Source organism: Panthera uncia (assembly GCF_023721935.1).
Source record: "Panthera uncia isolate 11264 chromosome C1 unlocalized genomic scaffold, Puncia_PCG_1.0 HiC_scaffold_4, whole genome shotgun sequence".
NCBI lineage: Eukaryota > Metazoa > Chordata > Mammalia > Carnivora > Felidae > Panthera > Panthera uncia.
The window spans coordinates 28,218,933-28,245,458 of record NW_026057585.1 but is presented as its reverse complement, the minus strand read 5'-3'; the positions used below and the strand labels follow the sequence as shown (position 1 = coordinate 28,245,458).

General features: G+C 40.0%; 1 protein-coding gene and 1 long non-coding RNA gene across 7 annotated transcripts in view; one reads left to right on the top strand and one right to left on the bottom strand.

The window, feature by feature from the left end:
- Window positions 1–23,199, bottom strand: part of LOC125913374 (uncharacterized) — a 33,910-nt gene extending 10,711 nt beyond the window's left edge. Inside the window, exon 1 of the long non-coding RNA XR_007454992.1 lies at window positions 23,014–23,199. This is a non-coding gene — a long non-coding RNA (uncharacterized LOC125913374). The remainder of the gene's footprint in view (window positions 1–23,013) is intronic.
- A 45-nt stretch (window positions 23,200–23,244) lies between these two features.
- The window catches only part of BRDT (bromodomain testis associated), an 80,095-nt gene continuing 76,813 nt past the window's right edge, over window positions 23,245–26,526 (top strand). For 2 of the 6 annotated variants that reach the window (XM_049618433.1, XM_049618432.1), the window contains exons 1-2: window positions 23,249–23,491; window positions 25,012–25,113. The gene's annotated coding sequence lies outside the window, so the exon portion shown is untranslated. Of the gene's footprint in view, window positions 23,492–24,819; window positions 24,918–25,011; window positions 25,114–26,526 lie in introns of those variants that run through there. The other 4 variants (XM_049618437.1, XM_049618436.1, XM_049618434.1 and 1 more) reach the window with 4 other exon arrangements.

Below are 26,526 nucleotides of genomic sequence, written 5' to 3'. Positions count from 1 at the left end.
ACCTAAAGTGAGTGGGGGCACCTGGGTGGCTCAGTTGATTAAGTGTTCAACTCTTGATTTTGACTCCGGTCATGATCTCATGGTTCACAGGATCGAGTCTGGCTTCAGGCTCTGCGCTGACAGCATGGAGCCTGCTTGGGATTCTCTCTCTCTCTCTCTCTCTCTCTCTCTCTCTCTCTCTGCTCCTCCCCTGCTCGTGCTCACATTCTCAAAATAAATAAAATAAACATAAAAAAAAAAAAAAGGAAACCTAAAGGAAGTGAAGGAGAAAAATGCTAAAATTTGGGAGGCAAGAGTATTTGACTCCGAGGGAACAGAAGGTACAAAATCCTGAAAATGGTGTAAGTTTGACATGACTGAAGAACAGCAAGGCCAGTGGAGCAGAGAATAAGTGGGTGGTGGGGATGCCAGGTTGGTAGAGACCATGGTTAGAAATTCACATTTGGCATTGGCATCCCTGAGTCCAATAGGAAGGCATTGGAGGGTTATGAGTAGTGGAATGACCTAATCATTCTGAGTAACCCTCTGACAAACAAAATAAAATACCAAATAACCTGACAGACAAGTTTAATGGAATGCCTGGGGAGAAACGGTTCCCGTAAGAACATAAATTTCTCAAAACGTTTATACAAGCAGCTCTTTTAAGGGAACTCACAGGGAGGGTGATACAAGAAGAATGCATAACATCTTTACACTGAAATAAGTGAAGTCAGGAAAGCCAGAGTTATTTTTACTCATGATTGCCTCAAAAAAAAAAAAACAAAAAAACACAAACTTTGGTAACAATTGTGCATAAATGCTGAAGACACTCTTCAACGCAGAAAGTAAATATTTACTGAATGTCCACTACAGGTAGGTGACCTGGCAAGTTCAGTTTGGATCACACAAGACAGGACCCTAACCTTAAAAGCACTCAGAAGACATCTAAGGAGATAAAAGGCATGCACATAAAAGACAACACAAAGCAATGTATAAATGCTGAAGGGGAGCTGGTGCCAAGGCCACAGTTCATGGGAGAAAGGGCTTTGTGAGCTGCAGGAACTGAGGCAGGGAACACGGTGGGGGCAGGGTCTAGGAGAGGTGGCCTGGGTCTAGGACAGAACCCAAAAAAGTCAAGAAGCTGTGCCTGGAATTAGAGACTCACAAAATTTTAGAACTGGAAGAAACTCATCACAAGAAAAAAAAATCTGTGTCTATGTATGGTAACGGTTGTTAACTAGACTTATTGTGGTGATCATTTCGCAATAGAGAGATGATACTCTACTTACAATGGTTTGATTTACAGTTTTTCAATGGTGTAAAGGTGATATGCATCCAGTAGAAAGCACACTTTGAATTTTGAATTGTGATCTTTTCCCAGGCTATCGATATGCAGTACAATGCTCTCTCGTGATGCTGGGCAGGGAGCCGAAGCTCCCACTCAGCCACACAATCACAAGGGTACAAAGCCAATACACCTACAACTACACTGTACCCATACAACTATCCGGGTTTTCACTTTTAGTACAGTATTCAATCAGTTACATAAGATATTTAACACTTATAAGGGTGCCTGGGGGGCTCAGTCAGTTATGCGTCTGACTCAATTTTAGCTCAGGTCACGATCTTATGGTTAATGAGATCGAGTCTCTCGGCCGGCTCCATGCAGACAGTGTGGAGCTTGCTTGGGATTCTCTCTTTCCATCTCCTTCTGCCCCCACCCCACTTGTGCACTGCTCTCTCTCTCTCAAAATAAATAAACTTTAAAAAACAGATATTTCGGGTGCCTGGGTGGCTCAGTCTGTTGACCGACCGACTTTGGCTCAGGTCATGATCTCAGGGTGCATGAGTTCAAGCCCCACATTGGGCTCTGTGCTGACAGCTCAGAGCCCGGAGACTGCTTTGGATTATGTCTCCCCATCTCTCTCTGCCCCTCCCCCATTCACGCACGCACGCTCTCTCTAATATAAAAAAAATTTCTTTTTTTTTTATAGGAGGAAAGTGAGCTGAGAGCCAAATCTTATTCGTCCCAGAGAAGGACAAGAATCAAGGCTAACTTGGGTGCACTTTCCTCTCTCTTTTCTTTTCACTTCTCCACTCTTCCGTTATCTTCATTCATTAAACAATGTTGAACTCATGCCAAGCAGACAGTGTTAGTCACTACAAGAGATGCAAAAAATGAAAGGGACATTGGGTCACATTAGGTCTTGCTCTGAGTCTGATGGTGAGGAGAGAATGTGTATGGCAAATATCTTAAACATAAAGAAGAGAGTAAGGACTTTGACAGAGCACTAAATGTTTAATGTACTAGTTGTGGAAGGTATATTCTATAAATGGAGGACCTTTCTCTTTGTCTATGGGCTGCTCCCTGGTCCTTGGCAACATTAAATGAATGAATGAATGGGAAATAAAACTGGAAAAGTAGGTGAAAACCTGAAGAGCCTTGGATGACAAGCTAAATTTTTGCTATTTTTGCTTATTTAAAGACTGTCAGGTGCATAGAATTGGATTGAGAATAATCCTTGTTTCATGACATACTCTCATCATTGGATCATCCTTTATTAAATAATAAACTAACTAGTTAGTTTTAACAAGGCAAATAAACATCCATGAACCCAGCCCCAACATAAAACCTACCACTTAACTTTGTCTGTCTGTGCACACCTTTCTTCCTATCCCCTACCTCACCCTCCAGGGGGAATCCTGCTCCTCAATCTTGTCTCCATAATTGCCTTTCTTTTCTCGCTCTTTCTTTTTTAATTTTTTTTTTAATGTTTATTTTTGAGACAGGGAGAGACAGAGTATGACCGGAGGAGGGGCAGAGAGAGAGGGAGACACAGAATCTGAAGCAGGCTCCAGGCTCTGAGCTGTCAGCACAGAGCCCAGCATGGTGCCTGAACCCACGAACTGTGAGATCATAACCTGAGCTGAAGTCAGACGCTCAACTGACTGAGCCACCCAGGCATCCCCTTCTTTCTTTTTGAGAGAGAGAGAGAGAGAGAGAGAGAGAGAGAGAGAGAGAGAGACAGCGTGCACAGGGGTGGGGCAGAGGGAGAGGGAGAGAGAGAATCTTAAGTAGTCTCCATCCCCAACACGGAGCTGACAGGGGCTCGATTTCTTGAACCGTGAGATCAGGACCTGAGCCGAAATCAAGAGTCGGACACTTAACCAACTGGGCCACCCAGGCGCCCCCTCCTTACTTTTCTTTTTAATAGGTTTGTTTTAACAGATAGATGATAAATATTTCCTAAAAGTACTTTTTAGTTGTTTATTATTTTCTTCAAAGAGTACCATGTCATAAGCTTTTGGGACATATATTTTTTCACTGAATCTGTTGTATGATATGCCAGTATGTATATATGCCAGTTTATTCATTCACACTCCTGTCAGCAGATGAGTTATTCCCTGGTGTCTGCTATTGTTAACTGTACTGTTAGGAACATTCTCTACATGTTTCTTGGTGTAAATGGGCTGGAGTTTCTTTTGGGGATATATCTAAGAGTGCAATTGCTGGGTTGTAGAGTATGTGAAATTTCAATTTTAGAAAATATGGGGCGCCTGGGTGGCTCAGTCGGTTGTGTCTGACTTCGGCTCAGGTCATGATCTCATGATTTGTGGTTTGAGCCCCACGTCAGGCTCTGTGCTGACAGCTCAGAGCCGGGAGCCTGCTTCCAGTTCTGTGTCTCCCTCTCTCTCTGGCCCTTCCCTGCTCATGCTCTCACTCTCTCTCTCAAAAATAAACAAACATTAAAAAAAATACAAAAAAAAAAAGAAAGAAAAAGAAAAGAACGCCAAACTTTCTGAAAGTGTTTGCATCAATATGCTCTCTTCAGACTCATTTTAACTTCTTAAAAAATGTTGTTTAACGTTTTTATTTATTTTTGAGACAGAGAGAGACAGAGCATGAGCAAGGGAGGGGCAGAGAGAGGGAGACACAGTATCCAAAGCAGGCTCCAGGCTATTAGGACAGAGCCCGACGCAGGGCTCGAACTCACGGACTGTGAGATCATGACCCGAGCTGAAATTGGACGCTTAACCGACTGAGCCACTCAGGCACCCCAGATTCATTTTAACTTAATCACCTCTTTTAAGGCTCTATCTAAATACAGTCACATTATGAGGTACTGAGGGTTAGGACATCAACATACAAATTTTGCAGGGTAAGGGGGTTACACAATTCAGCCTATAACACCTTCTATTCCTTATTTACTAAGAGTTGATATATGAATGGAAATTGAATTATATCAAATGCTTTTTTTTTTGCATCTATTGATAAGATCGTGTTGTTTTCCTTCTTTAATCTGTTAATGTGATTATTTTCACTTGTGCTAATTTTAATATACACTTATTATAAGTCGGTATACTATATTCAAACTTATTTTTCACTCTTCTTTCAGGTTTACCCCCTTTATCCTATGAAGGGTAGCAAAATATACCACCCTAAAATATACCCCTTTGGTACACTGATTATTTTGATTGTATGTACTTGGAAACAGCAAATTCAGGGAAAAGTTTTCTCTGAACTAATATGTGCCTAAAGACAGATCCTCTAATAGGAATTCACTTGTCACAAATCCCCTCCCCAGGAGTTTCATCAACCAGGGAGGATTGACCCTTGTCACAGGAGATGAGAAGCCAACACCAAACCCTAACAACCTTTGTCACAAGCTGTCATACCTCAGATCTGTTCTTCCAAGGGCTCATTCACCTCTCCTAAAAATCAGTTATTCTTCCCTAATGGGCCTATGTTTCCCCCTCCTCTTTTCTTGTTAAGATGAAATTTAAGTCTAAACTCTAAGCCACTTCAGAGTTACTCATTTTTCCCTGGGTATCTTTCATAAATACATGAGGCATATACGCTAATAAACTTCTGTTTTTGTTAATCTTTCATTACAAGGGTCTCAACTAGGAACCCAGGAAGGTACAGAGAAAATTATTTTTCCTCCCCTATATCTATAATCAGCACAAAGCAAGAAAAAGTTTTTCCAATTTGTGTCAAGTAAAAGCCTACTCCTGAATTTGGTAATCTTTAAAAAAAATTTTTACATAAAGTTTGCAATCTTGTAAAAAAAATTTTTTTAAGCAGAAATTTAAATCCACGGACATTTCAGCTCCTTTCTAATGGGTTTTAAAAATGGGGTGCAATGAGCAGAAGCCCAAGACTTGATCCATGAAAATAATATAATAATAATTTTACTTATTATTGTTGGTATTTGTTGTGGATTAAATTGTATTCCCAAAAAAGTATATGCAAGTCCTAACCTCCTTATCCCCATATCTGTAAATGTCATCTTATTTGGAAATAAGGTGTTTGCAGACATAATTGAGATGTAAGATGAACTGTCCACAAGATAAGGAATGCCAAGGATTGTTGGCAAACCAGAAGCTAAGAGAAAGGCATGGATAGATTCTCCCCTGCAGCATGTCCCTGCCAACATCAGGATCTCAGACTTCAACCCTCCAGAATTATGGGAGAATATATTTCTGTTGTTTCCCATCATCCAGCCCGTGGTACTTTGTATTTGCAAACAAATACAGTATCTCTTAAGTCCAGTAAGCATCCAACTTCGGCTCAGGTCATGATCTCACAGCTCCTGAGTTCGAGCCTCACGTGGGACTCTGTGCTGACAGCTCGGACCCTGGAGCCTGCTTCAAATTCTGTGTCTCCCTCTCCCTCTGCCTCTTCCCCACTCATGTTCTGTCTCTCTCTCTCTCTCTCAAAAATAAACATTAAAGAAAATTAAAAAAAATAAAAAGAATAACTGTCTTTACTAAAGAGAGTAAATGCCTCTCTAAATCACAAGATTCCCAGTTTACTCTGAAATTCATTCCCAGCTAGTTATATAAAACTTTGTCATGGGGTGCCTGGGTGGCTCAGTCGGTTAAGCGGCCGACTTCGGCTCAGGTCATGATCTCTTGGTCCGTGAGTTCAAGTCCCGCGTCGGGCTCTGTGCTGACAGCTCGGAGCCTGGAGCCTGTTTCAGATTCTGTGTCTCCCTCTCTGTGACCCTCCGCCATTCGTGCTCAGTCTCTCTCTGTCTCAAAAATAAATAAACGTTAAAAAAAAAAAAACAACTTTGTCAGATAAATGTCACATAAATAGCCTTAAAAATCAAGCAGGGAAGAGGAAAATATCTTAGTGATAGACCCAAAGCCTAAAATTAATCTTTTGAGTTCTTTAACCTATTGGTTATGTATTTTATAAGGTCTACCTTCTTAGAAAGTACGATTGCTTTGTCTTTTACTTCTGAGATTGTATCTTATATACTTGTCCACTTTAAACAAATTATGTACAATTGTTAGGCAAGTACCAATTATGGCAAGACATTGGTTAAAATTAAAGCACTTCTTTTGATTATTGTGCATAAAAAACATTCATTCTGCTTTTGTGTGTGTGTCTATTTCTTCCCGGTACTTTATTATGAATTTTTTCAAACAAATAGCAAAGATGAAATAAATTTAAGTGAGTACCAGTATGTCACTCTCTACCATTTTACCATTAACATTTTTGTACACTTGTTTTATCACCTATCCATTCCTCTGTTGATCCATTAATCCATCTAATTTTCTGATGCATTTCCAAGTAAATTTGAGAAATCAGTACATTTCCCCCTACATACTTCAACGTGTGTATAACTGACTAGTGTCAAATATTTTTCAGTTTAATTTCTTTTGACGTAAAATGTACATACAATAAAATGTTCAGATCTTAAGTGAACATTCAGAGTTTTGACAAGTAATATGCCTGTGTCACCCTAAACTCTATCAAAATATAGAATATTAACATTACCTAAGAAGGTTTCCTCATACCCCTCCTGGTCATTTCCCACCCCCCCCCACCCCCACCCCTCCCAAGCCACTACTTTTCTGATTGTTTTTCGTCCTTTTGCCTGTTCTAGAACCTCATTCATCATTCTTATTTTATTTTATTTTATTTTATTTTATTTTATTTTATTTTATTTTATTTTATGTAAGTATTTATTTTACCAGGAACCAAATACAGAGGTATTTTAATTTCATTGGATTTTATCTTATGTAAGTATTTATTTTACCAGGAACCAAATACAGACGTAATTTAATTTCACTGGATTTATGATGCTTTGTTTGGACTCTCTCTTAAGAAAAGTTGAAGTGGGTACGTTAATCATCATCCTGCTTTTTTTTTTTTTTAATTTTTAATGCTTATTTTTTGAAGGAGAGAGAGAGAGACAGAGTGTGAGCAGGGGAGGGGCAGAGAGAGAGGGAAACACAGAATCTGAAGCAGGCTCCAGGCTCTGAGCTGTCAGCACAGAGCCCACAATGAGGCTCGAACTCACTGAGCTGTGAGATCATGACCTGAGCTAAAGTCAAATGCTTAACCAACTGAGCCGCCCAGGTGCCCCATCATTATTCTGCTTTTAAAATGGACTTTGCTTGGATAAAAATGTGTGCATCAGTAGGAAGGTAGACAGTCAAATCACTATATGTAAATTTTTTTTATTACACAAGCCATTTGTTAACTTCCACATCTAACAGGAAGGATAAAACTTAGAAGAGAATCTTTCATTCACAAAACTGTGTCAAATTTTGTATTTTTATTATTTTTTTATTTTTTTAAATTTTGTTTATTCATTTGTTTTTTGAAACGCGGGGGGGGGGCGGGGGGTGGTTGCGGTGCAGAGGCACAGAATCCGAAGCAGGTTCCAGGCTCCAAGCTAACAGCACAGAGCCCGACGCGGGGCTCTGACTCACAAATGGTGAGATCATGACCTGACATGAAGTCAGATGCTTAACCAACTGAGCCACGCAAGTACCCCAAATTTTGTAATTTTAAAATGAGATTGTGATATAATAAAAATTAAATATTTGTTCTTTGTTCCAGTTCCTGGCATAGAGGTCCTAAAACCCTTGAAATCTGTAGAGCGATGAGTAACTTTTCTATGGTAACAAGATGATTCAAGGTGGGAGCCCCTAGCTAGTTCCAGGATGGGGGGCTAGCCGTCAAATAAACCACTGGGTAACCAGAGAGTTCGAACTTTTAGCCCCACTTCCCTGGTCTTCAGGGAGGGGAAAGGAGTCAGGAGACTGAATTCAATTACTAATGGCCAATAATTTAATCAGTTGTGCCTGTGTAACGAAACCTAGATAAAAGCCCCTAGATGATGGGGTCTGGGAGCTTCCAGGCTGGTAAGCACGATGATGGGCCCAGAGGGCGGCCTGTTCAAGACAGCATGGAAAGTCTGTGCACACACACTCACCTCTCCCACCAATACCTCACCCTATGCAACCCTGCAGTTTGGCTCTTCCTGAGTTGTATTCTTTATAACGAGCTGGTAAGTATAATAAATAAGGTGTTTTTTTCTGTGCTAAGTCATTCTAGGGAATTATCAAACTTGAGGTGGGGCAAGGGGCTTCATGGAAACCCCTAAATTTTAGTCTGCTGGGCAGAAGTGTGAGTACCCAGGCTTTCTACATGTTCACTATTAACAATGGCTTAAATTTCTGCTTCTCAGTTATGTTTTAATAGGAATATGGCCCATGACCACTAACTATGTATTTGGTGCTACCTTCTCCTTATAAACGCTAGTGTCAGAGAATTATATAAATAAGTGAGGTGCTAAAGCTCCTGTTGAGAGATTAAGAGATCAACATAGTAGAAAAATAAAGTTGAAGGTTTAATTGGGATTGTGCTTTTCTGTTACTCAATTAGTCCAGTAAGTAGACCAACTCTGATGACAGTTTGGAACCATGTAAAAGCAGCTCAGAAATGTGGAAGCTCTTCTCAAGCTCATGCCACTGTGGGTCATTATGTATCATCTTTCCTGAGGCTCAAAACAGATTCTGGAGTCATTTGAGAGATGTCTCTCAACCCTTTGTTTTTTCGTTCCAATTGAAAATCTCTTTCCTGATGCTGCTCATCAGGTTTTCAAATGACTGCTGCCATTTCCATATTTTGGTCACATTATGTATTTTATTCTGATTTGCTTGCAAGCCCTTCATGTTGAGGTATTTCAAGGATTTATCAAGGAAGAATTTGGCGTAGTTATAACATATGCCAACCTAGGAATGCTGCTTTTTTTCTTTAATATTAACTAATCTCTACACCCACTGTGGGGCTTGAACTTATAACCCCGAGATCAAGAGTTGCATGCTCTCCTGAGTCAGCAGGCACCCCTAGGAATGCTGCTTTTTATACAAGGGTCATTTCTTTTGCTAGATATTAGCAACCTAAACTTCTATTCTTCGTACTCATTCATTTTAAGTGTTGAAGTAAATGTTAAGTTTCTCCGGCAACATACACAATCCTGTTTTCTTATTGCAATTCTGATTTGTCTTTTTCTTGCATATTACTAGTGTGGATTATAGTTAATGTCTTCAACTTTATTAAGTTCTTAGACATCTTCTTAATACTGCTTCATCTCCTCTATTCACTTGTTTAGACCCATAGATTATTCAGTAAGAGATCCTGCTGCATTGCCATGACCTCTCAATATCTTAACAAGAGCTTTTAGCACCAGCAAGTATCTTCTTTATTTGGACAGTTCATTTTGGCCTCAATCCTTTGCAGCCATCTGCTGTGGCAGTTGGGGCTCAAAGGTGCCAGAGGGACCCACAGCCCCAGCAGAGACATTCCACACACCTGAAGAGTTTCCTCAGTGGTGGAGCTAACAGGGCTTCTGTCCCCTGCTCCATATCTGCCTTTTAATCAAACAAAAAAAGAAAGTAAACTATTGTAATATTTAATATACACAATGACACAGGTACCTAGACTAAGGAATGTAGGTAGACATTTGTTGTATTCATGGATGCCCAGCATTTTTTTATTAGCCTTTCCACATGGGTAGAAATTCCCACATTATGAGGCCATTCGCCTCGCTTGAACACACAGCAGGTGCAGTGGCTCAGCCAGTTAGTGATACCATCAGACTTCGATTCATTGATTCAGGAGTAAGTAAGAAAGGAAATTAATTGGGCTCTGAAAGGAATGTCTATCCTTGATGGCACAGTTGATGGCAGAGGCATCCAACTTTGGGGGGGGGGGTGGTAGCGAGGACTGTAAGGTCAAGTTCCTGATGCAGAGAGGTCACCGTGAAAGACAGAAGGAGCAACTTGAGTAAAGTTTAGTGGGGCAGTTGATAGCAGCAATTTTCATTTAAGGCTAGTTCCACAGCAGGTGTGGAGTATTCCTGAAGTTTAGCTTTGAGTCTAGACTTCTCAACAATTTTGTGAGCTCCCTAATATCTGGTCCTTTTCCTGCTTAAATTAGCTAAGGTAGACTCTGTTCTTCGCAATTAGAAACTCTGATACAGCGAGATATTGGGAGTGTAAGTGGGAGCTAATAGTCGCAACCTTACTCAATAGTGAGTATTAACAGGAATAAAATCGTTCATTTTAAGCACACTGTAGTTGCAATTTTCATGGCTCTGCTTAAGAGTCACATAGGATATTATGTGGCATAATAAAATATAGGTATTTAATTTTGTTCCCCAATGCTGGCACAGAGCTCCTAAAGCCCTTGGAATCTCCGGATAGAAGCATGGGAGTGCCTTTGTTATTCAACACAAACCCTTTGTGACCACACCCGAGTTTGTGCCAACAAGGTGGCTCCGCGTGAGGCCCCCTAGATTGCTTCAAAATGTGAGCTGGTCACCAGAAAGACCATTGATTAGAAGGTTGGAACTTGCAGCCCCATCCCCGACCTCCAAGTAGGGACCAGAGATTGAATTCCGTAAAAACTCTTAAACAAGAAGGTACAGGGAACTTCCCTGTCAGTCAACACACACTGAAGGGTCTGAAGGTTGGCTGCCAAGGAGAGGGTATGGAAGTTCCACACAGGCTCCCCTCACCTCCACCCCTTATCTTGCTCTGTGCATGTCTTCCATTTGGCTGTTCCTGAGTTGTATCCTTCATAATAAACCTCTAAATGTAAGAAAAGTATTTTTCTGAGTTTTGTGAGGCATTCTAGCAAATTATGCATTTAAGGAGGGGTCATGGGAACCCCACGGGCAGAAGTGTGGATGGCCTGGGTACCCCGTTTGTGAGTGGCATCTAAAGTATGGGCAGTCGTAAGGGACTGAGCCCTTAACCTGCTGGGTTTGTGCTAACTCCTGACAGTGTCAGAATTGAATTAAATTACTAGAAACCCTGTTGTTGTTGGAGAACTGGTTGTTGGTGTCAGAAAAATCACACATTATACAGTTTGACTTTAAAAGGTTTCTGCAAATAAGACACAAACTGAAAATAAGAGAAGCAGTATTATAACAGAAGTATTAATAAACAGCAGTGTTAATAAACAGAAGTACATTATGAGTTTTCCAGGTAAAAACTGTGGCACTTGATTAGATATAACAAGTAGTTATAGAATGAAGAAGAAAATATCTGCTTTTTAAACACTCATGCTATGGAAAGAATATTTTGAAAGTTGATCTATAAAATTATCTCCATTGTTTGGCAATTTTGTTCCCCAAAATGATGTAACTGTTACCTCTAAAGTCTTGCCTGGACAGTAAAAAGACTTGGAGATGTAATTTATGGTTTGTTTAAAAACTTCAACAGGTTTTGAAACTATCTGCTAAAAATACTAAAAATGCAAAATCTCCTGGTTCACAAAAACATTGGTTAACATCAGGAAAGAAAGAAATTTACTAGCCAGGTCTTAAAAACTGAGAAATTTGTGTAATGAATTATAAAAATGAGTATCAAGACTTATTAAGTACATGGTGCCTGGGTGGCTCGGTCATTAAGCATCTGACTTCGGCTCAGGTCAGGATCTCACTGTTCGTGAGTTCAAGTCCCACATTGGGTGACCCCGAGCCCTGCTTCAGGTGAGCCCCGCTTCTTTCTCTCTCTGCCCCTCACTCATTTGCATCCTCTCTCTCTCTCTCTCTTTAAAAAAAAAAAAAAGACTTACTAAGTATGGGCAACAGTGTATTTCCATTTGAATCTTTGTATCTTGGTGAGATATCTTTATCAGATAGAATTGTTATTAAAACCAATACCAAAATAAACTGAACTAGATCTTTAAATCTGAGACTGAAACCATAAAACTCATTAAAAAAAAAAAAAAACAGAGGCAGGGGCCCCTGGGTGGCTTAGTGGTTAAGTGTCCAACTTTGGCTCAGGTCATGATCTCACAGTTTGTGAGTTTGAGCCCCGCATCAGGCTCTGTGCTGACAGCTCAGAGCCTGGAGTCTGCTTCACATTCTGTGTCTCCCTCTCTCTCTGCCCCTAACCTGCTCACACTCTCTCTCTCTCTCAAAAATAAATAAACATTAAAACAAAAAGAAACAAAAAACAAAGGCAGTCATCTCTTTGACAGTGCCTTTGCAACATTTTTCTAGATATGTCTCCTCAGGAAAGGGAAACAAAAGCAAAAATAAGTTCCGGGGACTACACCCAAATAAAAAACTTTTGCACAGCAAAGGAAATCATCGACAAAACAAAAAGGCAACCTACTAAATGGAAGACAATATTTGCAAATGATATATGTGGTGAGGGATTAATACTCAAAATATAGGAATATAAACCTCTATGCAATTCAACAAAAAAAACCCCAAATAATCCCATTAAAAATGTGCGGAGGATCCAAATAGACATTTTTCCAAAGAAGACATCCAGATGGCCAACAGACACATGAAAAGATGCTCAACATCACTAATCATCAGGGAAATGCAAATCAAAACCACAATGAGATTTCACCTCACACCTGTCAGAATTGCTAGTGTCAAAAAAACAAGAAATAACAAGTTAAAACAAGGATGTTGAGAAAATAACTATGTGCACTGTCAGTGGGAATGTATGTTGGTGCAGCCAGTGTGGAAAACAGTATGGGGGTTCCTAAAAACATTAAAAATAGAAATATCATATGACACAGTAATTCCACTGCTGGGTTGTTGTTTTTTTTTTTTTTATTTTTATTCTTAATTTAAAGAGAGAGAGAGCATGAGTGGGAGAGGAGCAGAGGGAGAGAGAAAGAATCTTCAACAGGCTCCATGCTCAGTGTGGAGCCCAATGCAGGGCTCGATCCTATGACCCTGGGATCATGAACTTAACTGGAATCAAGAGTCAGATGCTGAGCCATCCAGGTGCCCTTCCACTACTAGGCATTTCACCCAAAGAAAATGAAAACACTAATTTAAAAAGATATATGCATCCCTCTGTTTACTGCAGCATTGTTTACAATAGCCAAGATATGGAAGCAGCCCAAGTAAGTGCCCACTGATAAATGAATGGATCAGGAAGATGTGACACACACACACAAACACACATACACACACACTGAAATATTACTCCGACAAAAAAAAAAGAATGAGAGCTAGCCATTTGCAACAACACAGATGGCCTAGAGGGTATTATGCTAAGTGAAATAAGTCAGACTGAGAAAGACAATACCACATCATTTCACTTACATGTGGAATCTGAATAACAAATCAAACAAATAAAGGAGCAACAGATCCATAAATATAGAGAACTCAGGATGGCCAGAGGGCAGGGAGGTGGGGGGGGGTGAGTAAAAAGGGGTGAAGGAGAGTGGGAGGTACAGGCTTCCAGTTATGGGATGAATAAGTCATAGGGGTGAAAGAGACAGCATAGGGATTACAGTCAATGCTACTATGATAATATTGTATAGTGACAGATGGTAGCTAAACTTGTGGTAAGCACCACATAACACATAGAGGTGTCAAATCACGATGCTGTACACCTGAAACTAATGTAATTTGTATGTAAAATAGACTTCAATAAAAAAAGGAAAAAGCAGGGGCGCCTGGGTGGCTCAGTCGATTAGGCATCCGACTTCGGCCCAGGTCATGATCTCGCAGTTTTTGAGTTCGAGCCCCGTGTCGGGCTCTGTGCTGACGGCTTGGAGCCTGAAGCCTGCTTCGGATTCTGTGTCTCCCTCTCTCTCTGCCCCTCCCCCGCTCATGCTCACACTCTGTCTCTGTCAAAAATAAAATAAACTTAAAAAAGCAAAAAGCAAAAAATTATCTAAAACATTAATTTAAAAAGCAACAAATATGTACAAATGCATTACTCTGACTATATCACTTATTACATTAAATATTACGGGTGTATGCTAAAATTTTTACTCATGGGATACCTGGTCATACACACACACAAACTGGATTGGTCTATGCCAGTGTTTTCTAAATGTTATTTATGGATGTGTACATCAGAATCTCCAGGGTACCCCTTATATGCTATTTCTTGAGCCTTGTATTCAAGACAAACCAGCACCAAACTGACCTATTCTCTTGGGTTTAACAAGGGGTGAAAGAGAATTAAACATGTAATAATTTCATGATGCTGTGACTCCCTGTTTTTTATTGCTATTGTCTGTGAAGCATCTCAAATCACTCACCAGTGAGTTCTTCCCACACTTTAATCCATTGATTTGCAGCATTTCAACACAGATTCCATGTTAAGTAAAATCAGCATTAATGAAAAACCTAGACTTTATGCCATCAGCTGTTATTTACGTGTTTTTGTCACTTAGTGAACTAAAGGAAGGCACCAGAGGTAGAGAAGACACAAATACAAGGAAATGAGTGAATACAGCTAGAAAGAGAAGAGCAGAGATGGCTTTTCCTTCCAGGACACTCTTGCCTCCCTGTTTCTCAATCTCCTCAACTCCAGAGACTTTCATTTCTACCGTTTTTCACCCATCCACCTTGGACCCAGCCCTCACTCAGAACTGCATGACCTCCAGGGCTTCAAAGGGAGTTTCCTTTCTCTGATCACATCCCTCTTCCTTCCCCTTCGCCTGAGTTTGTTGACCTGCTTTTCCCTGTTGTAACTCTGGTCCCTTTGCCCTTCTCTTTTTTATCAAACCAGCTGGATGACCTCATTTCCGGTTTCTCTTTCCCTGATCCTTTGCCTAAAAAGGATCTAATATTGGGAAAGGGTTGTAAAACCCTGTTCCAAATGCTTCAGAGCCCAGAGTCCTTCATGCTACTGACCTCATTTTTTTTGTGCCGAGTGCCCCGCAGGGCCTGGTTAGAGGTTCCCTACATACTTAGGCGTGAGCATAAGGCGTGAGCATACATGCTGGCGTGAGCATAGCCCATAGACACAATCCAAAGCCCTACAGCTGAAACTTATCATCTGGGATTCTAAGACTTCTTAAAAATTGAACTTAATAAGTTCTTTGAATGCCATTCAGAAGTATAAAAAGCGTACACCTATTAGATTTCTATACTCAAGTATTTGTTAAATAGATGATAGTGAAAAAAAACCAACAAAACTGTTCATTTTCAACAATTATCGCATTGGAGACTTTCGCTTATAAAAGAGACAGTAACAACATTGATCAAAATAGAATGAAAGGCATATACGGTTTTTAAATAAGTAGCATTATCTCTCTGAAATTATATTACCTTATTGTACTTTTGAGAGACAATTTGCTTATTCTATTAGCCTAAGGGATCATAGGTTATAACACATTATCTCATTACTTATAATTTGAATTGCTTCATCTTCTGGTAGAACTTAGGATAAAGAAGTATAAGCATTGATACTGTAACAGTGTTGGTAGCTACACTTGTGGCCAGCCCAGCATAAGCTATAGAGATGAGATGCATCATTACATTGTACACCTGAAACTAATGTGTGTAACACTGTGTGTCAACTACACTCAAAAAATTTTCTTAAATGCAAGCATTAATGGGGTGCCTGGCTGGCTCAGTCAGTGGAGCATGTGACTCTCAATCTCAGAGTTGTGGGTTCAAGCCCAACCCTGAGTATAGAGATTACTTACAAACAAAAATCTTAAAAAAAAAAAAAAAAAAAAAAGAAATATAGGCATTATTAATTCTGACTTCAAACCTCAGCATTTCTAGGTGAATACATAGAAGTTATAGATTCAGCTATATAAAAAATTTTTTAAAAATTTTACCATTTTAAACATAGTCAAAAATCCTTTTTTTAACCACTAATAACATGTAAAATTTATCTACATGTCAATAATTAGCTCTCAAAGTAAAGTAAAACAAATTCAAAGGAAAACTAACCAAAATGAGTGAATAAGAATTTCCTCCCCTTTCATGATCTGTACTCCACTTTGTCAAAATAAAATCTTTCTGTTGCTTATTTTTCTCTGAGGAGCCTTTGTGTACACTGTAAAAATTACCTATGTGCCAATAACAATTTAGGAAGTGGCTGAGTAACAATGTGCAATTCTCCAATAGAAACGAATCCCTAGAATGTATTAGGTCAGGACAAGGGGTCAGAATTCACTAAAGTTAACATAAAAGGCTCCTAAGAAACAAAGAATAAGCAATGAGTAGACAACAAAAGAATCTTGACAAAAAGGTCTGGTTTCCTTTGAAATTAAGTGCTCTCATTTTACTAATGGCTCTTTCTCTGATTCTGTCAGAGGGGAATTTCGCTCTTTTGAATAACTTATTTTAGTTCTGATAAAAGAGTTCAGATATGGGAAAGACCCACTGGATCACTGAAGGGATCTTCTTCAGTCTCCTAATATGGATTATAATTGTTGAAAGGAGCCAAAAGACCGGTCATTATTACACACATAAATTTTTCCTGTGGTCTCTTTGCTTTTTCAGTACAATAGAAAATATATGTGCCAATTTCCAGCCAATTGGTAGGGGTTTAGATCCATAGAGTTTTCATAATTTCAATGACATTTGAAAGCTGGTAGCCTGTTTAAATTGCTGGGCAACACCAGCAAATATTTAGGAACTCCCTAATCCACTCCAATACAAGATAGTCTCCTGTACTTAATACAGGCCGTGTCAGGGAACTTCAGGCCTCTTCTCAAGCATAAGTCAGGGCACCATCTCTTACTTTTCACTTTGGACAGTGGATTTCTCAACTGAGAAATATATATCACTTTACATATTTGTCCCTTTTGGTGAAGAGTAGGTCTTTAGGCATAAATCATTTATTCATTAGACCACTATTAATTGAATACCTGCTATGTGCCAGATACTCTAATGGGTACTGAGGATAAGGCAGTGAACAAAACAGACAAAAATTTCTTCTAATGTTTATTTTTTTATTTTATTTATTTTAATATGAAATTTATTGTCAAATTGGTTTCCATACAACATCCAGTGCTCATCACAACAGGTACCCTCCTCAACGCCCATCACCTACTTTTGAAAGAGAAAAAAAACATACGAGCAGGAGCGGGGGTGGGGCAGAGAGAGACAAGGACAGAGGATCTGAAGCTGGCTCTGTGCTGACAGCAGAGAGTTGGATGCGGGGCTCTAACTCAGCAACCGTGAGATCATGACCTGAGCCGAAGGGACACTTAATCAACTGAGCTACCCAGGCACCCCAAAAGACAAAAATTTATTTTCCGAGCTTCCATTCTATGGAGAGAGAGATATATTAAGTAAACGATTCTATAATGTATCAGATGGTTATATGTGCTATGGAGAAAACTATAGGACAGAAAATGATTCGGGAGTGCGGGGATGGCAGTGGTAGCTATTCTTTTCTTTAAAAGGCAGCTTGACAAGCATTGTTGTGACCTTTCCTTCAGTCACACTAAACTATAAGGCAAAGAGTAGATGTAGACCTAAAAAGGATTAAATTTAAGGTTTAATAAGGGTTTAATAAACGTTGTAATCTTCCCAAGCATGAAATAAGGAAGAGGAGGTACAGGAGTTAGGAGTGATTGCAAGAAGGGATTATCATGATTGGCTGTAATATGAAAGCTGGATAAGAAGGGAATAGGGGACAGTAGGTGGAAGGATAGCAAAAAGGTAATAGGATTAATGGGTTACTGACTGATTCCTGTGTAAGTGAGGAGGTGCAGGATTGTCAGAGTCCTTAAGTTCCCAATACTGTCCTGGGACGGAAATCAGAAGCCCCACTGAAATTTGATCCTCCATTTTTATTTTGGAGTATGTGGCTCATCAACACCCCTCTTCAGCCCTTTAGGAATCTAGACTTGGACAAATGGACACTTCATAATGGGTCTTCTCATAAAGAGCCTGAAAGTGCGATCAAAGCCAAACAGACAAGCATCCTTGCTACTCTAGAGGGCTGGGAATTTCTGAGGACTTCCAGATTAGGTTATAGCCTTTTCACAGATCCTCTGTAACTTCCTACTGGACCTGATTTATATTTTTTATGCTGATAGAAATTCTTTATATCATATAGTTTCAGCATTGTAGATGCAAAATTAACTTTTAGTATTTTCCATTGTGATTTTATTATTTACAAAATCTTGATTGACAGGGTTAATGGGACCAAATCTTACAAATAAATCTTAAGCTGATTAACTAAACTCAAGCTTTGTGGTACTACTATATAAAATTTGTGGCTCTTTTCTCACAGATGGGGCTCATGATTACTGCCCACCTCCCCAAAATTATTTGTAATCTTTATTTGAAATGATTATATTAAGATAACTCATTGTTTGTTACACATGTACATTCACATCCAAATTTGAATCTTCTACACATTTAAGTTACATTTGAGAAATATATATTCAATTATATTTAATGCTATTTCCAAAATAAATTTGATAAAGGAAATTACACGCTTATACCTATGGAAAAACATTACACATTTTGTTAAAACGTTTAACATTTAAAAACTCATTTAATTTTACTTTAAAAAAAATTTTTTTAACGTTTATTCATTTTTGAGAGACAGAGTACAAGTAGGGGAGGGACGGAGAGAGAGGGAGACACAGAATCTGAAGTAGGTTCTAGGATCCCAGCTGTCAGCACACAACCTGATGAGGGGCCTGAACTTGAGATCATGACCTTGAAATGCCCAGAGTCCAAGAGACCCCCAAAAACGAACCACCAGAGTCCAGAGTCAAAGCTAAGCAGCAAGGGTCATTTATTGCAGGTTCGAACCTGGACCTGTGCGCACTCGTTGCCGGTGATGCTAAGAGGCCCCGAGAGAGGTTTTTACACCCCTTTTATAGACAGGTACAAATAAGTCATGGGGAAACCAGGGATTTTCCACAGTTACAGAGCTGCAATTGGTTGATGTTTAAAGTTGGACACTTAGCAGTATTCGATTGGTTCCTGCCTTTAGGTCAGACAACAACCGGGGGTACAGGTATCACAATGATTGATCAGGAATACACAGATGTGCCAAGCAACAATGATTGATCAGGAATACACGGGCGCGCCAAGCAATTGTACAGAAGCGGAACAAGCTGGTTAGGCTTGGTTAGGTTTCAGTTTCCCGTAACTTAAGCTTTTAAGTTTCAGTTTTCTCAGGCCTCTCAACCTGACCCGAAGTCGGCCGCTTAACTGACTGAGCCACTCAGGTGCCCCTCGTTTAATTTTACTTTTAAAATAGAATGGAAAGTCTGCTGGTAAAAATATTGATATCTAAGGCAAGTAAGTAAAAGGTCAAAATTTTCAACTATGAAATTGAATAGGGAGGAAGCAAGACTGGGACTACAAGCCATACCTCCCCTTGAGTTAAGTGTATGTGTTATTTGACTCAAAACATTTTTCCATGCTTTGTCAACTAATAGGCAGATGGTGTAGAGCCTTGGAGATCACTGCAAGACTTTTTCACTGAGGGTCATGGGTAGCCATTGAAAAGTTCTGAGGAGTGGAGTGACATGAGATGATTACCAAGATCATTCTATTGCTGTATTGAGGCTAGACTGAAGAAGACCAAAGGGAGAAGCAGAAGCACTGGCGATCTGTCTGCTGCAATAAACTAGATGAAACATTATATGGACTTGAACTACTTTAGATTCTGGATAGGTTGTGAAAATGTAGCCACAAAGATTTGCTGATGAATCAAATCCTTTTAAACTTGATTGGCTGTAAGATGTGAGACAGGGGATGACTGAATTTTTTTAATTTTTAATTTTTAATTTTTATTATGTTTATTTACTGTTGATAGAGAGAGACAGAGCACAAGTTGGGGAGGGGCAGAGAGAGAAGGAGACATAGAATCCAAAGCATCCAAAGCAGGCTCCAGGCTCTGAGCTGTCAGCACAAAGCCCGATGCAGGGCTCGAACTCACAAACCGCGAGATCATGACCTGAGCTGAAGTGGTATGCTCAACCAACTGAGCCACCCAGGAGTCCCGAAATGTTTAGCCTAAGTAACTATTATAAGACTGGAGCTGCCATACACTGAGATGTGGAAGACTGTGGGCAGAGCAGTTTGAAGGGGGATTATCAGGAACTCAGGTCTGGACATAAATACCAAGTTTAAGATGCTCATTAGACTTTCCACATGGAGATATGCAGTAGGCAGTTGGAAGTATGAGTCTGGAGTTCAGGAAAAGGGTTCAAGATAGACATGTAAATTTGGGAGCCAAGGACAGATAAGCCTTGAGACTGGATGTGCTGTTCCTAAGGGTGTTTCAGTAGGGAGAAGGTCCAAGGAGTGAGCATTGGTTAATTCCAACATTGAGAAGAAAGAACTAGCAAGAGCTGACTTTCAGATTTAGCAACACAGAGTTAACATATTTTTATTTTTAGTAACAAATTATCCTCTATAGCTGTATGTATTAAATTGCTTCCAAATTCCTATACAAAACCATTTACAAATTTAAGTTCTTTTTTTATGTTTATTTATTTTGAGAGAAAGAGACAGAGTGGGGGAGGGGTAGAGAGAGAGGGAGAAAGAATCCCAACAAGGCTCCACACCCAGCACACAACCCACTTCAGACCTGAGCCAGATAATCAAGAGTCAGACACTTAACCAATTGAGCCACCTAGACACCCTGTAAATTTAAATTCTCTCAGTTATCTGGGGATCCTTGTAAATCCATAGGAGACCAGAAAGATGGGCTTCCTCTTGTTGAATGTGATGCTAGAATGTAAGATGGAAAGTTGAAAATGTCTTTCATCTATATTCATGTGATATATTGATTTAAACTAAAATGGAACTTTTTTATGTTTTTCTAAAAAAAACCCATAATTACAACTATTTTATGTCACAGAATAGCCTTGTGATATCCTAGTCTTACTGTATTATACTGTTGCTGGTCTTCAGCCACTTTTTTACCAATAATTTAGAAGCAACTTTCTGTATTATCTGTCACACATTCCCTGGAAAATCTCAATACTGGGGAAAAGCAATTATCTTCTCCATGAACAATTACAAATTTCTCCATCTTAACTGTCTCAGATATGTCTTACTAAGACATTTTCCCAGTCAATTTTTTCTCCTGTTCTCCATAAACATTATTTCAAAACTATTCAAAAATATTCAAAATATTTTCCCAGTCAATTTTTTCTCCTGTTCTCCATAAACAATATTTCAAAACTATTCAAAAATATTCAAAACTATTTTACTCTTGTAACTTCTTTCCTGCCTTCCTCTCCCATCTTTAACTTAGACTGAATTTTGAGCTGTATAATAAACTCACCATTCAAAACCTCTATCCAGATATTTTATGGGCACCCTAAATTCATGTTCAAAACTGCACTCATTATCTTCCTCCTCCCCCAAACTTGCTCCCCTCCTACAATTCCCTTTCCAGTAAATGGTGCCTTCCTCCAAATGCTCAAGCCAGAAACACCATAACATCTTTACATCCACTCTAACAGCAAATCTTTGGGAGTCTACCTCCCAAATAAACCCATTCTCCAGATTCTCCATTTTACAACCATTTTAAGTTTCTTTAAAAAACTCAAATCTGTTTTTGTCACTCTCCCCCTCACTACCTCCCCCACCTTTAATTCAAATCTGATTTGTCACAGTCCTTAAAACTTGGCAGGATCAAAGGATAATGTACTTAATGATAATACACTCTGACTTTTGATACTTTGCATTCATGGTGCTTACTGTGTAGTGGGGAAAATAGACATTAACTATTTGCCTGGCTGTATAATTACAATTGTAATGGGTGCTATGTAATATGGTTGTAATGAGAGTGTATAATAGGAAGACCAATCTAGTGGAGGCCTCCTTGAGGAAATGACTGAGCTGAGACCTGAGGGTAGGATGGGAGTAGAGAGAAGAAACCATCGTAGAAGCCCTGGGGGGAGAGGGGGAAGGAAGGGAGGAGAGAGTAATAGGGTACTGGGAAGAACTAAAAGGTCAGTGTGGCTGGAAATACGGGAACTGTTGGTGGGTGGTTGGAGCTGGAGATAGAGAATTCACGTAGGCCTTGTAGCATTTCTTTTTTAAGTTTATTTATTTTGAAAGAGAGCCCGTGTGTGCATGGGGTGGGGGAGGAGGACAGAGAAAGAAGGAAAGACAGAATCCCAAGCAGGCCCTGAGGCCATCAGCACACAGCCCAATGTCTGGGCTCCGATGTGAGATCTGGACCTGAGCCTGTGAGATCATGACCTGCAGCAAAATCAAGAATCGCATGCTTAACCCACTGAGCCACCCAGGTGCCCCCTCTTGTAGTTCATCTAAAAGGTTTTGATATTTATCTTAAAAGTAATGGGCAGTAATTGAAAGGTTTTAAGGGTGTTAACAAAATGAGATTTAGCTTTTTAAAAGATCACTGGAGTGTGGACTATGCGCTTCTCCCTTATATTGGTTCTCAGGAGGAGAGCCAAAAAGTTGACAGCTGAACAAGATTTGCACAGGTCATTCCTGGCTTTTACTTCCTTTGACTTCCCTTAGGCCTTTCCCAACATAAAGGTCACACCCTAGGTCTATACCTAGATCACACCCTAGTTCCAATCTTTTTCCTACCTAATAAGGGTTTAAACAACAAAAACAAGAACACAAACATCAAATCTAAACCAAGTATACGCTACGGTATTGACTCTTCGGTGTTAAATACACTCTTCTAATACACGTCCACAAATAAAAAGGAGTTAGTCGCCAAGACTCTCAAAATCTTAAATCACTCTCTTCACGCAGCTGTCTTTAAAATACTCTTAAGTGCCATTTTAAAACCAATGAGCTCATGTGGGCTCCCACCTCACCTGCTAATACTGAGCATTCACTATGTGCAAGAGATGGGAACTTTGGGGGGAACTGGAGAAAAGTACGAAAACGACGAAAACAATGCAAGCCAAAACTCAGGACCCCCTCCCCCCAAAACAACACAGGTCTAATGCGTTAAATTGTTTTAATGATAAACTATTGGGTGGCACTCCTTCTCCTAAACCCCCAGCTCTTTGCACCATACCTGGCATTCAGTAAAGGCTCAACAAACGTGCACTCCCAGGGTGAAAGACCTTGAACCTCGGCGAAAGCCGGACTGCGGAGCTGATACCTCGCGCACTTTACCCGCCGCCGGGCTCCAGGCGTGGCCACGTGACACGCTCAGGCCAATGGGCGGGCCGCCTGCAGCAGGTCTCCCATAAAGGCGCCTGTCGCTGCCGGCTAGTGGCCTCCGCCATTAGGGCGAGAGCTGGCGGCGACGGTCGGGGAAGGACTGCTACCTCGCACCGCTTCATCTTGTGCAAGCTGGAGGGGACGATCAGATAAGGTCTTTTTCACCAAAGGTGACAGAGCCTCTACCTGGAGCATTGCTTTGGGATCCGGGCCCTCGGCGGGACCCTGAGTAGGAAACAACCGTTTTTTTCTCTTCTCCCCTCCCCCATCAACACTGCGACTGGCGAGGCAGTTGGGGAGGCCATACCCGTGCGTGCGTTGCTGCCCAGGTGAGCTGCCAGTTGCTTTTCTTTGGCTTACCAACTGCAAGCTTGTTGCCCCAGTGGACCCTTTTAAAAACTGGGGACCTTCCTCTTAAAAGCTTTGGCATTTTTTGCAAGGAAGGGATGGGAAGAAGGAGGTTAGGGCGAGGGGGTGACGTTCCGCTTACACAACCGCCTACTCCCAACTCTTGAAAAACATTCCTGGTCTTTGTGCAGCTCTTAGGCCTGGGATTGGTGGGTCTCTGGATGTACTGTAGTTTTGGGTGTCCAGAAGAAAGTACGGAGCTTTAGCTGTTGCTGGCATTTTATTGTTCATCCTGGGTATCATCGTTTGGGACAGGAAGATCCCCAGCCTTGATTTATTCCTTTATTTATTCGTTTAACATTATTAAGCTCTTAACATGCTTAATTAATCCTCTGTTGAGTGCGGCAGGTCAGGCTCACCTAACCTTAAGGCACTGGCTTACGTTAAGAATTCAGATGAAGTATCTACAAGTATCTACGTGGTGCTTTGGGACCCGTGGGAAGGACCCGAGTGGGTAGAAGGGGATGGGGGAGGTATCTGGGTAGAAGTGATAAATGAGCTGGGTCTTGAAAGACAGATAGAAATTAGCCTAAAGAGTGATGGGAGGAGCTCTGGTAAGCAGGGGAAAAATTTCAAAACCATGGACAGGTGTGAGCACAAAGTGGGGGCCGGGGGTCAGTGAAGAAGTGTAAATTTTTGGGTGTGGCTTATGCAGGTTGGGGATTGGGATAGTAGCAACATGAGTCTAATGAGACAGGCAAGGGGGTTTATATATGTGTATACCATGAACAGCAGTGGGTTGAACAGTGTGGTTGTAAATTACTGAACAAAAATCAAAACCTCACTTTTGTATCAATTCAGGTGGGAGTAACAAGTGATTGAACAAAAAAAGTGGTTTGGGGGATCGAAAATAGAAATACCCTATGTACTCAGAATATGTAAATTTATATCCCAGAGTCAGGGAGTGTGTAGATGGAGTTAAAAAAAAAAACAAAAAACAAAAAACAAAGAGCAAGGGAAGAACGCTGGAGGATATTAATAGGTTAGCAGAAAATGAGATAATGAAGGAGATAACATCCTCTGGATTTCCAGCCTGACTCCATTTGTTCCCATATCACCCAGTTCCTATCTCTGTCAAAGCAGTAATTATCAGTATCCTGTTGTAATTACCTATTTGTAAGTCTCTATAAAGAGACTGTATCCTCAATTCCTAGTTCAGTGCTTGGCACCATTGTAGGTGCTTTATAAGTATGTAATAAAAGAACAAATAGAATCTGGAAAAGAAAATAGTGGTATCCTGGAAACCAGATAAGAATTTCAAGAGAGTCAAGATAGTCTAGTGACAGATATTGCTGAGAGGTCAAGTAAGATGTAACTCAAAAAGAATCCATTTAACAACTAAGTATGGTAAGTATTAGCCTTAGTGTAGGGGGAATTTTAGAGGCATGGCTGGGACAGAATTGAGTGTGAGGTGGGGAGTAAAAACAGTGTCATTTTTTAGGATGCTCCGGTGTGAGGTACAGAAGAGAGAAGATTGAGGCTTCAAGGAGACAATAAGATCGAGAAGAATTTTTAAGGAGACTTGAGAAAGTGTATATGGAGGGTAAGCTAGTATAGAAATGTTGATGATACAAGCAAGAGAGATCAAGGACTGTTGTTATCTCATTATGTAGAGTACCTGGGAACCAAGTTCTAGACAGGGAAGGTGTCCCATTTCTAGAATGAAAGGAGTAGACGAGAAGATTGAATCATTGTGAAGAGTATACATTTTCTAGAAATTATTTGTTTGACTTTAAGTGAAGCCTGATTTTAATTTGAAGAAACCATTTTCTCCCTTGAATTGGAGACTGCTCATTTGATGAGGCAGGATTTGGAGTCCCTATGTGAGCTCACACTGGGTGGATTGCCTTTGACCTTTCTGAGCCCTGGAACCACGTGGTATTCAGAATCCAAATTTTGAGTTCCTTGCTGTACTGCTTCCCTGCATGTGTAAAATCTACCATGAAGTTCAACCAGAAGTACCACCACACAGCAGAATAACTGATTCTGTGCTATTTATTGAAATGATGGAAGATGTTTTTGAACAATCTTTATTCAAAACCTCAAAGTTCAATTCCATCCAAAATTGAGGCTCAAAATATATTAATTTACATTATTTTGTTTTTCTTTTTTTTTTTTTTTTAAACAGTTTGGCTGCTTTTTAAAAAAAAAAATTTTTTTTTAACGTTTATTTATTTTTGAGACAGAGAGAGACAGAGCATGAACGGGGGAGGGTCAGAGACAGAGGGAGACACAGAATCCGAAACAGGCTCCAGGCTCTGAGTGGTCAGCACAGAGCCCGAAACGGGGCTCGAACTCAGACCGTGAGATCATGACCTAAGCCAAAGTCGAATGCTTAACCGACCGAGCCACCCAGGCACCCAATTATTTTGTTTTTCAATCAGCTCAATTCCTTGAGACTTCAGTAAGCATATAGCGCAATACAATTTAATACTTGCACCACTGAGGTGGTAATAATTGAAGAATTTTGTAAACATTTTTTTCTTGGCAAACTCAAGAAGTTGGTTTTTGCCAAAGAGATCAGACTCTTGCTGATATGTCTGTGCCTACATTGAATTTGAGGTGAACTTGTATGTTTCTTGTAACATTTTGGAAACATGTTTTAGCTTATTTGTGCATTTCAGGAAACCTTTGGCTTGGTTTATAACTTTTGTCAGGAATGACTGGAATATTCACAACCGCTTCAAAGACTTTTGTTTCTTAGAAGTTTAAATTTTTATTCTTGTATGTTGGTAGAGATATAAATTAGAATCTCTCAACGGCAATTAAACATATAGCAATATGTAAAAGTGTTGTCCTAAAAATCATTAATAGAAATATATCCAAAGGCCAGGCCAAAAAAATCTATCTCTAATAGGTATTGGCAGATGTAAGCAATGATGTATTTATGAGGATATTGATTGCAACATTATATATATTTAATGGGAAGCCATTAAAAATAGAGGGACTGGGGGTA